General features: G+C 46.2%; 1 long non-coding RNA gene across 1 annotated transcript in view; it reads right to left on the minus strand.

The window, feature by feature from the left end:
• LOC144767464 (uncharacterized) overlaps window positions 1-16,609 on the minus strand; it is a 129,238-nt gene that overhangs the window by 39,405 nt on the left and 73,224 nt on the right. The window lies entirely within an intron of this gene.

A 16,609-nucleotide genomic window follows, 5' to 3' on the forward strand; every position in this document is an offset into this window, starting at 1 on the left:
ATTTACAAAGCCATCACAATCAGCACCCCCACTTATCTTGCAGACAAGCTCACCATCTCTGGTTGTCTTGGTACATGCAGGACACCATCTAACTGCAGACTAGGAACTGTAAAAAAGTAGAAGCAAGATAACCAGCATTTTCCATCTATGCACCCAGGATCTGGAATAACATCCCGGTATCCATCAGGATTACCCAAACGCCACCCAATTTAGGAAAGAGTTGAAAGACACCTCTATAAAGAACACTACATCACATTGTGTTAACCATCCACAACTCAACTTCCTATCCTATAACTTGCTGACTTTAAGTTTGCCTTGGGCCATGTATAGCACTCCCTGGCTTTTAGGTAACTTTGCTCTATAGAAATACCACATACATACATACATATGTACACATTTGCAAATGCCCTCACTGATGAAAGAGGTTGGGCATAGGGCCTCGCTTGAGCCTAGACCCTAATTCCAACCCATGAGTGTGCACATATTTGGACGGGTTGGGCACAGAACCATGTCCTTTAATGGCAGAAGCAACATTTTCTTTCATGTTGCTGACAGCCAATAAGATTGCTCGCTCCTGCAGGATTGTAAGTCCCACAAGAGCTGGCCAATGGGGAAAAACACACTTGCAACCAATCAAATCACTCCAATTTTTTTAATTTGCATCCCGCAGGAGACTCACTGGATCAATTGTCAACATGCCTATACATTTCTAACCTTAATTTCTCCAAAACTACTGAACTTGATTTACACCAAAACCACTCGGGACAAAACTGGATAAGGCAGCCAAGCATCCGAGCTCTGCCTTAGTATTTGCCGCAATGCACTATATAAATACCAATAAAATACAACATAAAAAAAGTAGGAAAAACAGTAAACAAAAGATGCTGACAGTATTGACTATGTTTGAATCCCAGCTTCGTCTTAGTGTGCCATACACATTATTTCATGCATTCGTACACATTACCCCCATTTACCAATTCGCCATACCAATTCTGGCAGAGCTAGAAATCAGTTACACTGGGGTGATTTATTAGATTAGGTAATTCTGCAGCTGGATGAGCTAGACAGTCCCTTGTGAGAAGCCTTATCACTCCCAGATCATCAAAGTAGAGGAGTTTAGGCCAGCGAAACGTCTTAACATCTGGAGGCTACAGATTCCTAGTCCTCACTTTCTAGTAGCCCCCTGGAGAACACAACTCTCCCACACAGACTCATCACAGAGCCTTACAGGCTACTAGACATAATATCCTTCACTAAGCAATATACTAGTTTACGCTGGCCTCCCCTTCCACAATCCACTATGACACACCCAGGGCTTTAAGTGGGATGAAAAAACTAGGGGGGGTCTCTCAAAGGGGCGTGGGCAATATAATTAAAGGAATGGCTTAAAAACATATAAACTGAAAACCAATGCTTAGCATAGTGTGCTGCCCGACTGGTATTCTGCTGCTTCTGTCACTGCATCCAGATATATAATAAACAAGTAACATAATACCTACAGCAAGCCAGGGCTATTGGCTTTGTCAATGGTTGTTAGTTGCATAAGATAAATAAATAACAACTATGGCTTCGTTGTATATAATATTGAAAATGCTTCTGTTCTGAAATGATGAGACTGAAAGAAGTATAACAAGTCTGTTTGTAGTTACATTAAAGGCAGTGTTAGGTGGTACTGCTAAGGAGTGTAGATTTATTTTTTCCAACGAGGGTAAAGGCGAATATCCGGAGCTTGATAGGGACCCGTCTTGGCACCTGCTTTTTATTAGGTCTCGTGCCTAGCATTGCAGTGCGCAGCACTACTCGTGCTGCAAGAAACCTCTTATAGGGGGTTTCAAAACGGACCTATGAATCGTGCTTTTCCTATTGGCCCACGCTATTGGCCTTTGCGTGCATCTTTTTATCAAAGACAGCACGCAATTGGCCAAAGGCGGGCGCATTTCTCCGCCCATGGCCTATTGGTGTCGGTTACCCACACCGCTGCCATGTGGTTTCAATTATCTTGCCCAGACACGGGTGCGATAATTGAAACCACATGTCTTGCTGTGGCGCGCACGCACAACTCGCGGGCTTCTTCTTTTTAGGATCCATTTCACAGGGAAGCAACTAAATGAAAGAAGGAAAGAGAGGTGGGCTGCTCGCGCACACCACTCGCGGGCTTGTTTCCATTTGCCTCTGTGAAGGGTGTGAGCGTTTCATCCATGATGTGCGTGTCCCAGTGTACATTTAGTTTCCTTTTAGAAGTCACACGACCGAACATGAAGGCACCTAGGGAACGTTGATACTGAAGATTTTGAATATTAATCAAAAATGTAGCTTACAGTAAATGGTCTTTGTTGTGTATCTGAAGCCTTTTTTGTTATCAGTGTTTTGTACACACACCTCACAACAACACACAGCAGGGGCACGTTAGAACTGGGTGAGCCAGGGTTTGCGGCGCAGTGTGGTGCAACATGGAGCCCACATTCCTGGAATGCCTCGTGCCCACAGGTACAGTGTCGGGAGAACCGTACCCGCACAATGCAGAGGACACACGTTCCGCATGTTTGTGGAATGAGGGAACAGAGCAGCTCCAGGGCGGCTACCTCATGGCCATGTCAGGCGCTGCGGCTAAGCTTGTTCCACGACAGCCAGAAACGAGGCGCCGGCCCCTCATGCAGCACACCCCGTGCGCGGGATTCTTTGGAGTCACCAGGAGGGGCCGGAGCCTTGTTCATTTAGATAATGAAGAAAGTGCGAACTTCAAACAATGTCAGAAACAGCGTCCTAAAAATAGCCCGGGCCGAGCTGCAAGTCGCAGCTGTTGAAGTTCACATGCCGGGTGGAAAGATGTGCAGAACTCGGGTCTTATGAAATCCCTGTTATGCAGCCTTGAGGCCGCGAGACAAGGACCCGTCTCTTTGTTAACGGTGCCGTGTGGAACAGAGATAGCGTAACACTACTACTCCCCCTACCCCTTCTCCCCTCACATTACCACACCACAAACAGATCCCTCACCGCTCAATCCTCCCCCAGCCAACACAAACGTTTCTACACACACTCCCCCTACAGCTAATTTACCCCTTCCTGGAGCAATCACAGCCCCCCCACCCAATACGGCAATAGTACCTACTTCGGAAAGTGCTGTAGCCCCCTATCCCTATAACACAACCCCCCTTCCTTTCAGCATTCCCTCTACCTCTACCTCTTCCCCTCCCCGCAAAAACATACCCAGCAAGGACCCGTCCCAGGCCAACCAGTCACCCCTAACGCAGTCGCCTGTACTTCTCGGGTCACCCCCGTCCTCTCAAATAACTTTCCACCCTCTGAAAATGCACCGCCCCCTACGTCACTACACACCCCTACCCACCTGCATCCCTCTACTCAACCACCCATAGTAGGACCTAGCCCACACTCACATGCAAATAAGATGACTAATCCTGACACCCCTGCTTCGGCCCTTACACCCCTCCAGCACACTCCTCAGACGCATTCCCCTATGATACCGCATCCCGCCCCGATAACTACCACATCCGACACCAGATTAGATGAGATCATGTCCACTCTTCACTCAATCAAAGAGGATCTCAGTGTTTTTTAAAGCAATGCTTTCGAGACAGCCAGGGCTACCTAGTCTCTACAGAACATGGTCACACAGCAAGCCCCCTGTCCGCCGACCTATCACCCCCATATGGTATGGTCCCTGCTGGGAAACAATACCTTACCGTAATCTATCCTCCCGCCCAAGGCGCCCCACCAATCCTTTGACGGAGAACGACCTTCGCTCTCTTCTTCTCTCCTACGAACCTCCCATCGCACGTCCCCCCTCCCTTAGTCAGATCTCCATCCCCTCTATCCTGTCCGACCCCAACAGGCCCTCTACCCATAACAATAGAGGAATAAACAACAACAACCTTAGTAAAGTCCCAATCATGCAGGACTGCACCACCCCCGCTACTCCCCGACTTAAATGCTCACTTCTGAACTGCACATCGGCCTCCAAGCACGCAACCGACATAGCAGACCTGATTATCTCCACTGATCTGGATCTGCTAATCCTCACTGAAACTTGGCTTACTGAATCCTCCTCGCCTCTCATCGACATCCTTGTTCCACCTAACTATGACATCATCAGACTAGACAGGAGTGGCAAGACAGGAGGTGGAATTGCATGCATCCACCGGAGCAACATCACCGTAAATAGAGCCATATCCCCTGCACTCCCCTCTTGCGAATACATATGCCTGGACATCAACAGTAAGGGCAAACCTGTGTGTACGTTACACACCATTTATCACCCTCCTGGGGACAACCCCATCTTCATAGAACATCTCATGGACATGGTCACTACGTACACGGGATGACAGAACACCCACATTTTCCTGGGTGATTTCAACCTCCACTGGAACGACCTCAATGATATTGTGGTCAACAGTCTTAAAAACTTCCTCAACGCCCTGGACCTCAACCAAATTTGCAACAGCCCAACACACAATAAAGGTGCAACTCTGGACCTAATAATCTCCAAGAGTGATTCCACTCACCTTGAGTCGATCCTCCCCTGCGATTGGTTGGACCACCACATCATCACCTTCTTTATCGATGAAACTATTAAACTCAACTCGGCTCAACCCACAAAACCCAAAGTTTGGAAAAGAGACTGGAAAAAACTCAACCCAAACATTTTACCCATCTCCAGTCACAATCTACTTTTGCCACCCGCTGATGCCCCCAACGTACATGATCTCACCAACCATTATCTCAACTCCACGAAAGACTCTAAACCTTGGTTCAATGGCTCGCTTAATGATGATAGACACTCTCTTAGAACTGCCGAACGGAACTGGAGATCGGTCCCATCCGCCAAGCGCCTCATGATTCTAAAACAAAAGAGAAATGCGTACTACCGTAAGATTAGGCGCACTAAAGCAGACTTCTTCAGTCACTAACTTGACCAAGCAAGAAACCGACCAAAAACACTCTTTAAATTAATCAAAACACAATCTAAAGACGCGCCTCAGCGTCCACCAGACCTATCGCAACCACAACCCACATGTGAAGATTTCTCGGCCTTCTTCAATCTGAAGACTGAGAACATCAAGAAAGATCTCCTCAATGATCTTCTCTCTCACTCCTGTCCACTCACCAATACCTCCCTTCTACCCATAAATGTAACACCTCAATCACCCTCAAAGTATCTTTTAAAAAACAATGCAGCCTGGTCTTCCTTTCACATCTACACTGAAGACGCTATAGGCGAGTTTCTCAAGGCCCTGAAGCCTTCCAATCACTTCACGGACCCTCTTCCCGCAAATGCGGTTAAGGAACTTACCCCACTGCTTCTCCCTCTCTGGACCAAAATCATTAACAGTTCACTCCTACAAGGTTGCATCCCTGACTCCCTTAAGGTTGGGCAGGTCTCTCCCATCCTTAAGAAACCCACAGCTGACCCATCAGACCTAAACAACTACCGTCCTATCACCAATAATCCCACGGTGGCCAAACTTCTGAAAAAATGTGTTCAACACCAATTAACTAAACATATTGACCGCTTTAACCTTCTCAATAAACACTAGTCCGGTTTCCAAGCAGGTCACAACAAGGAGACAGCCATGACTCACATCATTGATGATGCTCTCCAGATACTGGATCATAATGGTTCATGCCTGCTTATCCTCCTAGACCTCTCATCAGCCTTCGATACTGTCAAACACAAGAAGTTGATAGATCTTTTGAGCTCTAGAATGGGCCTGTCTGGAGCAGTGCTCAACTGGTTTACCTATTTTCTGCAAAACCGGTCCCAAATAGTCAAGGTCAACAACTCCTTCTCCAAACCCTTGCCATTCTCGCTAGGCGTGCCACAAGGTTCCTCGCTATCTCCAACACTTTTTAATTTATTCATGGAACCACTCACAGATCTGCTTCAAACGTCCAACGTGCAATTCCACATGTACGCAGATGATACCCAACTCTACCTTAAGATCAACACCCTTGAAGACATCAACCTTCTCAACGCGACCCTAAAGACCACCCAAACATGGCTGGCAGAGAATCACCTCAAATTGAATGCCTCTAAAACTGAATTCCTCCTATTTGCCCCTCCTGCCAAAGTCCCCATAATGCACGAGTGGATCAAACACCTCACGGCGTTCAACGTTCAGCCAACTATTGTGGACTCAGCGAAATCACTGGGTATAACACTGGACTGCAACCTCAACATGCAGAAACACGTTGGGAATGCCACTAAGGGAGCAAACTTCCAGATTAACACAATGAGTAAAATGAAACCCTTCCTACCGGCAAATGACTTCAAATTGGCGGTGCAAGCTCTAATTCTACCGTTTGGACTACGGAAGTGTTTCGCTTTGGGGTCTCCCTGCAGCTACTACTGCCCCCCCTAAGAGCCTCTACCAATGCTGCAGCGAGACTTATCACTGGTTCAAATATTATTCACAGAATAGATTTAAGACTACTAACTTTACATCCGCACTCGTGCCGGATAATCCGTCCCGGAGGCGGAGCTTCCAGCTTGGGGGTGGAGCTGCCGGCCCAGAGGCGGAGCTTGCGGCCCAGAGGGGGAGATTTCAGCCATGGCTAAATCCCCACCTCTGAGCCGGAAACTCCGCCTCCATGCCGCAAGCTCCGCCTCCAGGCCGCAAGCTCCGTCCCCAAGCCGGAAACTCCGCCTCCGGGCCGGAATTTCTGGCCCGAGTGCGGACGTAAAGTTAGTAGTCTTAAATCTATTCTGTGAATACCGAAAGTAGTAAGTTCATTCAGTGAATCCCGAAAGTAGTAAGTTCACTCTGTGAATCCCGAACGTAGTAAGTGCATTCTGTGAATACCAAATAGGAGTAAGTTTAGGATTTAGTCTTAAATTCATTCTGTGAATCGGGTCCATTGTCATTTAAAATGCCAATAATAATGCAACACCAATAGCTCAAACTTTCAGTAATGCGAGACCTATTGCATTGCAAATGCTTGTTAAGCACTGGCAGGTCCGTGACCACTTAAAGCCCTGGACTCACCTGATTTATAAGAAATACAACCAACCACATAAAATTTCTATAAAGCACTCTAACCCTAGTCAACGAATGTCCCAAAAACATGTACGTAGGAATGTGCTGTGCAAATGCACACGGCATGACATAACCACAGACCTTTGTATTCTAGGGAACAGGTTAAAGATCGGCCTCTTCAAAGTCCGTGACCCAACGTAGAATACACAGAACAAACAAAGAAACAATTTGTCAACAATCGAAATATAAGCAGGCGTGACAGCAACAAATGGCATGCACTTTTCATGTGGTCTTATTCTTTAATATGTGGTCATTAACAATGCCACTATTGATTAATTTATTAGTTTTCACTGTTTGCGGCTAAAGCTGTATTCGATTTGCCACTTCTACCTCCTTTGTATGACCCCAAAAGACGATGGAATTTAAATCAACTAAAGGTGCAGTGTTTACAAAAAAAAACAGATGGCGCCAGCACATAGGTTAAAAAACAAACCCCGTTCGTCCCTGCAACATCTGTGAAATTAATTCAGAGAAATGTCATATGTGTATGGAGATTTAGGTGTTTTCTCAATGTTACACTCACCTGCATTAGGCGAATAGAAGTAAATTTGGAGCAAACAGAAAAAATGGTAAAAAGCAGAAACAACAATAGCGAAACATCTGTACAAACAGAGGGAAGTTTAAGTTATGGAGAATGAAATGGATCCTCTGCAGCGATGGGTGGACTCAGAAGAACACAGGTTAAGGATCCCATTGGTGGAAGGGTCTAAGGCTCCTCCTGTGTGGATCTGCGTGTCAATGGCGAGAGACAGGTTCAGTCCCAGTGCAATCGAGGTTCACTGCTTTGGGCTAGGTTCGCGCTATGTAAAGATCACATACATACATATACAGGTCTGCAAGATGCAGATTCATTTTCAAGTGCCACAGTGAGGGGGTGAACGCACTCTGGCTTGGCACAGCTTCTTTGACCATTAGTGCCAGCGGCGCCAGAGACACACGCTGGAGAGAACGCTATGTGATGGTGAAGCGTGGCTCAGTGGTTAGAGGCGGCAGACCCGGAAGCTGAGATCGGCCGTGGACCAGGGTTCGATTCCCCGCCCCGGCGGGTCTCGGGCTCAAAATTCCACAGACTCGACAATTCTCGCTCCGGTGCCTACTCGACTCACGGGGTCACACTCTGCGACTCTGGGCAATAGCTTGCTTAATCTCCACTACGGCCCCTCGTGGCGGGATGCCTGGCTTTCACCTTGTGGATACCCTGCCGGGGTATCTCACAGGGGAATACCAGGACGCGTTTCCTAAGCAAGCGCCTTGAGACCCCTGGGTGATTCGTGCGCTATATAAATCGAAATACATTTACATTTACATTTACATGGTGTGTACCACACCGATACAAAGACACAGACTTGTGGTGTTGGTATAACATGCTTTGCCCCGAACATCAGGTCCCAAGTGTTTTTATTAACTTTGCCTAACATCACCAACTCACCCATCACTTCTTTCACTACGAGGTTGCCCGAGGCACCTCCCCACATCTTGTAAAGGCGGAACCCTCGGCGGCGCATTGTAAATGCTGTGATATGGTGGGACTTGTGAGCATATTCTAGCAAAGGTCCATTTGTGAAGACCAGCATGGGGCACTCAGTCACTTACTATATCATCGACTGCAGGAGTGAGGTGCCTTTCTGATTTGATTGCAATGTTTGGGCGATTCATGTCTATACACAACCTCACTTCACCGGGCTCCTTGGGCTTATGGGTCACAACAATTAGGGACATTGAGGGGGTAGGTCCCTCCACCTTTTTAATAATGTCAACTTCCTCTAGTTTCTGCAGTTGGGTCTACACGTTCAACCGGAGTTGAAACACCAGCCTTAGGGTAGTTGGTTGTTCTGAGTGGTCTATTTGCAACTTTACCATTCTCCCTTTTAGACACTGTGGGGCAGATTTACAAGACCCTTGCACCACTTTTGCGTCACTTTTCCCATGCTAAAAGTGACACAAAAGTGGCGTATGGTCCTTGTAAATAATCCCTTGAAAGAGTTCCTGAAATTTCTCAAGAAGGCTGTCAAGTTCGGTGATGTGCACTCAGAAAAAGAACTCCACAAGCCAAAGTTGTTTTAGAGTTTGAGAAACCAGCAGCATCCCCACCCCTCTTTGAGTGACATACACTAATGAACATGCCTACCAATGGCAGTGGTTGAGAAAGTCTCTAACTCTCGCAGGTTTGATGCTCAGCTGGAAGCTGAGTGCCTCATTGGTCTTTTTAGTCATTAAATGAACGGAAGCTCCTGTCTTGATGATGGCTATCAGGTGCTTGTCTCATCAGAATCTGACACTTTGGAGGAGGGTTTGTCTCAGAGCGAACCTGCTTAAACCAGATGTATGAGCAGTTGATCTTTTACCTTCAGCGGCGTCATGCCCCTCACATGGATGTACCACTCAATTGTATACTCCCACATCAATACACCCCAATCCAGAGAGTCGAAACCAGCCTGCAACATCATACGCAGCTGGAACAAGATAGCAGACATCTACTGGACTCACACCCTTAGATCCAGCCAGCCTGTCCTCACCACCAACCTACAGAATGACATAACCACATTCAACAGCTAGATCTCAGGCTGCACCAACACACTGGCTCCCCTGAAGAAAGTCAAACAAGCAAGAACAAACCCTCAAGCCTGCTGGTACTTGGAAGACCTGAGAATAACCAAACGTTACTGTAAGCAGCTAGAGAGGAGATGGAGAACTAGCCAAGACCACACCACAAGAGACACCTACAAATCTGCGTTTAGAAGATATCTGTTGTAATAAAGATGAAGACCGAGGCAAGGTAAGATTAAGCACCTTTATTCTGTCATCCACTCTCTGCAACTGACAACATGTTCAACATTCCAAAGTGAACTCTAGGGGAACGTTCCAAGAGGCAGGAGGAGGCGGGGAGGGGGGGAAGGTACCAAGAGGGAAAGCGAGGAAGAAAACAACACTGGGGAGAGTACCGGGGAAAAGGAGAGAGATTACAACACAATCATGCCCAGATCAAAGAAGCCAGGAAAGCGGCCCTCGCACTGAGACTGGAATCCTGCTCCAACTTCGGCCAAAAACTCTTCAACATCATTAAAGAATTTTTCAACCCCACAGCAGCCACCCACGCCATCACCCCATCGCAGGCACTCTGCGACAACCTCTTTGACTTTTTTCACAATAAATTACTCAATATTTACAGTAATTTTGAACACCAACCCTCCTCAGAAGACCTCGTCAGACAACTTCCTAGCCCCGCCAAGAACGACCATCAACTAACGGACTAAGAAACCTTCAGTAACCATAGACCCGTCTTGTTGCTACCATTACCATCCAAAGTGATGGACAGGGCCACTGGAATTCTGGGGCAGGAGAGGGCAAATTATGTAGCAGTGATGCGGCACATTTTGTGATAGTATTACTTCATTATTTTCTGCATTTTTTACTTGTTAACACTATCTGTGCATTGGTTGCACCTTATTAGTACCAGTTTTATACCCAGATATAGCAAAAACAGAAAGGTGACCAGTCAACCTTTACAAAGGGCTTTCCCCTGCAATGCAGCACGTCACAGCTTGTTTAATAACTTTTGAACATTTGAGATAGGAAAAACATTTGTTTTTGTTAACATCTGCAGATTATGCGGCAGATGATTGATTATGTGGCAAATTGGGCAAATCTATAATTATACAAAAATCGCCACACAATAGCATAATGCGAGTGACCCTGGTCATGGAGAAAGAGATCAACAGGTAGCTCTCCACTCACCTAAAACACCACCACCTCCTGCACATCACTTAGTCAGGCTTCCGCAGCAACCACAGCATGACAGCAACAGACAATATACGGACCATCATGGACATAGGGGAAACTGTTGCTCTCATCCTGCTCGACCTCTCTGTGGCTTTCAACACCATATCTCATGGCACCTTCATCTCAAGACTACACAACTAGTGAGTTCAAGGAACCGCCCAGAGATGGATTAGCAACTTCCTCTCTGCTAGAACCCAAAGAGTCAGACTCTCCCCGTACACCTCTGAACCCAAGAAGCTCATCTGCGGAGTTCCCTGAGGATCCTCCCTCAGTCTGACTTCTTTAACATGTACATGACACCCCTCGTCCACATCATGTGACCGCAACATCAACATTGTTTCCTCCCCTGATGACATACAGTTCATCCTTTCCCTCACTGACGAGAACAGCACCCCAAGGACTTGCTTCCCAGCCTGCATGGCCAATATGACCAACTGGATAAGGAAGAACTGCCTACAACTCAACATGGACAAAACAGAGATCCTGACCTTCAGAGACAAGAGCTCTTCATGGGACCCCTCATGGTGCCCAGTGAAACCTTAGAATCAGCCTGGATAACAAACTCACAATGTTTAAACAGGTGAACTCCATGACCTCTTCCTTCTTCCTCAGAATGCTCCGCAGGTTTTTCAAAGGGCTCTCCACATACACGAGACGCATTGTCATCCAGGCCCTCATCACCGGCAGACTGGACTATGGTAATGCACTCTATGCCGACATCTCCATCTAGCTAATTAAAAGACTCCAGACCACACAAAACACGTCTGCCCGACTCATCCTAGATGTCCCACAAAAAGCTCACATAACTACCTGCATCATAGAACTACACGGGTTACCCATCTAGAAACTATGCCCATTCAAGCTGCTTGTCCATGCCTAAAAGCCCTCCACAATACTGAACCTGCATACCGTAACGACCGTGTTCAACTCTACCATGCAACCAGACACCTACGCTCAGCCTCACTCACCCTCGCACCAGTGGTGGCTCGCAATGGGAGTGCTGCGGGGTGGTGGGGCAGGGAGGGGCACACTGGGGTGGTAGTGGAGTCGGACATACGAGGTCCACGAGTTAAGTAAGTAAATAAATAAATACAACTATTTACCTTGTGCTCACTGCATCGCCGACTTTTATTTATTTATTTATTTACTTTACTCGTCGACGTCGTATGTCCAACTCCACTACCCCCCACCCTGCCCCTCCCCACCCCACTGTCCCGCAGCACTTCCACTGCGAGCCACCACTGCTTCGCACGAGTCCCCAGCATCTGCAGAAGTGAGTCAGGAGGGCGCTCCTACTACATTGCCACCACGACCTGGAATGGCCGCCTGTAACACATCAGGGCCTCCCTAGCTCTACTCAACTTCCGCAAGAAACTGAAGACTTGGCTGTTCAATGAGCAGATACACCTGACCTTCACTCCTGCTCCAGCACCTGGATACCCTCACAGGTGATACGTTGCACGCTACAAATCGATTTCACATTACATATGTATGGTCCAGTCTTCATCATCATGCACATTGTCCTCCGGAGGCTCAATCAGGGGACTGGTCATGGCATTCACTGCTTTTCTCAGGACTGCCTTCAGTGTGTGGGCTGATCTGCAAATCTTCAGAAAGGCATTCATTTTTCTGCATGACACACACTTCTTGCTGCTGGCCAGGCATTCTCCCGGGTAGTGGAATGAGCCTCAGCAGTACCCCCATGGATGTTGCAGCCTTTAGTGCTCTTCTCCCTATGTTGTAGGATTGGAGTTCGCAGTTTGATTATTCAGCTCATTTTTGGTGGGCTTGTGCAAAGCTGCTTCATATGCGATGCTGTTGCTTTGGACAGTGTATTTGCGTCCTCAGTTTTGCTGAGGCACAGATGGTGCGCATGAAAAGTGCAGGTATTGTGATTAAGTGCCGGTGCAGAGCACGGGAAACCACAGGCTCAAATTAAGCACTGAAAGGCTCACTCCACTCTTTGCAAAGGGAGCAGCCATGGTGAAATGCCTCTTTACCATTTCCTTCCAAAAGCAGGCGGAAAAGTTTTAATATGAAACTTTTACCTTCCAAAGGATGCAAGATATTTTTGCCTTGCAGAAGGAAAAGTGTTGGTGCGGTTCTCTCGATTCTAGTTGCCTTCCATTCCAGATTCCCTTGCTCTTGTTTCCAGATGTGTTGCTTTTTGCTTCTTCCAAGGATGCTGTCTTCACTTGTTTCTAGAGGTGCTGCTCTCCCATAATTCCAGACATGTACCTCTCTTCTTTTCTAAAACTGCTGCCATCCGCCAATTTGACAAGAAGGTACTACCCCCTGATTCTACAAATGTAGTTCTTCCCTCTTTCCAGAGATGCTGCTTCAGCTCCTGCCAAACCTCTCCTTCTCTGATCAAATTGCAGGCAGGAAATAGTTAAGTCCAAACTCCTGCTCCTCTGTCTTGATGTAGGAGCAGATGTGCAGGAAATTGATATTAAAGCCCTGCAGTGGCTGAGTTTCTCTGGAATGTAGCTACTGGACAGAGCATTTCTACAAGAATACACTCCAAAAAGGATAAAACCAGGTTCAATTTACCGGGCCATTATCAAATGCAAGGCCGGGTCAACGACATGCCATGTCCGCCCTTTTGACACCTCATGGTGCCTGCTGACATTCACCATAAAACTCATTTATATCATACTGTCCGTAGAGCACACATACGTGGAAACCATAAGTCAAAAATTGTGATCTCACTATTTGATTAGGAATGAGATACCCTTCCGCACAGGTGTCTCAGCTATGCTTAACTTAGGTAAGTGAGGTGGGAGCTGCTATGATAGTTTAGGGGGGTTATGGTTCGTTTGTCTTCTTCATCCTTATTGTGTTCAATATTTGTAAACATCCACCACTGCGGATCTCAACACCTACGGATAGTCCGCCTGTCGCCTCTTCGACTGATGTGGCATACAGTCTGTAATGTTTATTGTGTAGTTATTCTACTACATGGCACTCCAGGTGGATGGCTATGTAATCAGATAATTATGCAATGTACGTGTTGATACTTTTTTATAAAACGCAATAAAGTTTGTTTTAAAAAATAAATAATAGTAATCCCATACTGCAATCTGTGCACAAACACTTGTTTTCACAGGGATCACAGCTGTAAGTGGGGTCAGGGTATTTCACATAGTATTTACCACCTTTCTTTAATTGTTGGAAAATAAATCATGAGGGAATTTTGCAGGTGGAAAAGCCCAGTTATATACTGGGATATGTGACATTGAGTGCCGTAAGCACCGGACACCCCCATACCGCCACATTTATTCACAAAAAGTGATCCAAGAACATCTGACAGCCATCCACAAAAAGCCACCTGTCAGGAGTATTTTTACTACTGTGTAATACAATACCACCACTGTACTTTACTCAATAGTAAATCCCAAGCAAGGGATGGGTAGCAGAGGGTTCAGCGAATGATTCATTTTTTTTTTTTTTTTTTTAAACATGTTTTTATTGCGGATTTAGAAACAGGACCTCAGATCAGGTCAACCATTACACTTGTTGCATCACCAAGCATATAGTCTGAGAAGAGTATTGCACACAGCCATTCAGCCCACAACCCGGAGGTCAGGCGGCGTGGTAGGTCATACATAGCTGAGGATGCCAAAATGCTCACCCTGCGTGGGTGGTCAGTCACCTATAGTATACAGTTTCCGCTTTTTACCCCCTAACATCCAACTTCCCTTATAACCCCTATCACAACGAGACAATTTGGGGCCAGTATCAGTGCTTGGTTCTAATGTGGTGTAGGCCTATCATATCTGCTAGCGGCGATCAGCTTTAGGATACGTTACTTTCGCTTCACGGTCTCCAGATGAAAGCCTTCTAAGATCCTCGCACTGCAATCACCTACTAGATCCCATTGCCCCACAGTCTCCGCGGCTATTTCAGTGTGTCTAACTACCTCTATGTGATTGTCCCTTTCCCTCCCCTCTCCCCCCAACTGCTGCTGGCGCGGGTGTGTATAAGGAGTGGTAAAACCAGATCACGTCACCATTCAGGGGTAACTACTGCACATCAACGCTTCATGAAGTCCTTGTCAATTATCGCTCTCCATCCTCGGCTTCATCCCCCACCATATAATCGCGCAATGCTTGTACTATCATTTCCCACGCTCTCGCCATGTCCATGCTTTTATCATTGTCAGTCTTGGTAGCCTGCCGCATCTTAACAATACTTTCACAGCCAGCCCATTTCAACAGCTCAGTCATCCACCTTCTCACTGACGGACCCTCTTTAGACTTCCAGTGCCAGGTGATCTCCCTCTGTGCCAGCATAAGACCCAGATCGATAAATTTGCTTGTGACTTTCGTCCTCTTTGTGTGAGGAAACCATAGCAGCAAGCATGCCGCCATATCAAATTCTACCTCCCTGTCCGTAATTGTGTTCAGGAGTTCAGCGAATGATTCATCTTGAGAATTTATGACTGCCCCACACTTGTAGGCTGTCGGCATTCATACGCTCCTCTCAAGCCTGGGAGTAGTCAGAGACTTGTTCCAACAAAGGCATGTCTTCAGTCCCCTTCCAGTGTCTAAAGACCCCTTCAAATGAAGAGGGCAAAAGGGACCCCACATAACCTAGTGGTGGGGTAGGACATGGGGGATTCTCCATAGGGGAAAGTTTTTCTGCTGGAAAAAAAAATAAGAAATATTAATTTGCGCCATCAGGCTACATTTCTCCGAAGAGGAATTATACCCAGCGTATATAACAGATGGTCCATGACATACCCAGTAGTATGCCAGCTGTCAGCCATACTAGTAGGAATGTTTGTGAATTTCCAACAGTTACACATGCACATCTGTGAGCAGTAGTTCTCCTGGTGGAAATGTATGACTTTGTTTTGTGAATCGGACCCTCAGTCTTCCAGCCCAGTGATCAGAGTACATATACCGCCTGTTGCACTGTATACAGTTCAGTTCAAAAGCTTTATTCGATTTGTGAAACAAACCATACAAGCAGAACACATACATATAAGACATAAATTCTTTAAAAAATCAGGGACACAACAATATGAAACAGTTTAAAAAACTTGCGTGGATAAGAAGGCATCAGGGACACGACAGTTAAAAATTGATCAAGAGGAAGCCGTTATATACATGGTAAGAAGGGAGATCTTAAAATACATGGTCCAACCAATATAAAATTTCAACAGTACAAAACTATAGGTCAAAGAGGCTAAATTCATTTATAATACATGGTAAATGCTTTAGACATACGATACATAGCATAAGAATTAATAAATAAGCTAACTAAACTAAACTAATGAACAGACAGGAAACCGAGGTAAAGGAAGCTGAACGCAATCCAGAATGTCATAACTATGGATTTCCTGGCAGCTGTACATTGTTAAAGTATACAGACAGGGGGGCCACAGTAAAGACAGAACTCTATCTCAGTTATCAATAGAGCATGGCTTTCCTGGCAGCTGTACATTTTAATATATATGTCGCTACGAAAAAGCAGATATTCATGTCTTCTAGGGAACTAAGTAGCCATAAAGCGTTCCTCGTGGAGCGAACCTTGTGTTTTAAAAAGATGGGTTTTAAATATGTTACCCTAAGGAAATGATAAAATTTGCAAAGCAATAAGAAATGGCAGCAGCTTTGGCGGGAAACATTATCACAAGGGTATGCTATATCCGATCTAGAGTTCATCATAGGGAATGCAACAAGATGATGAACGATTCCCAATCGTAACCGTGTTAGGACAAACCGGTGGGAATTACGTGTGACACCCGAGAGATAGGGTTGAAAACCGGT

Source organism: Lissotriton helveticus, chromosome 7 (assembly GCF_964261635.1).
Source record: "Lissotriton helveticus chromosome 7, aLisHel1.1, whole genome shotgun sequence".
Lineage (NCBI taxonomy): Eukaryota > Metazoa > Chordata > Amphibia > Caudata > Salamandridae > Lissotriton > Lissotriton helveticus.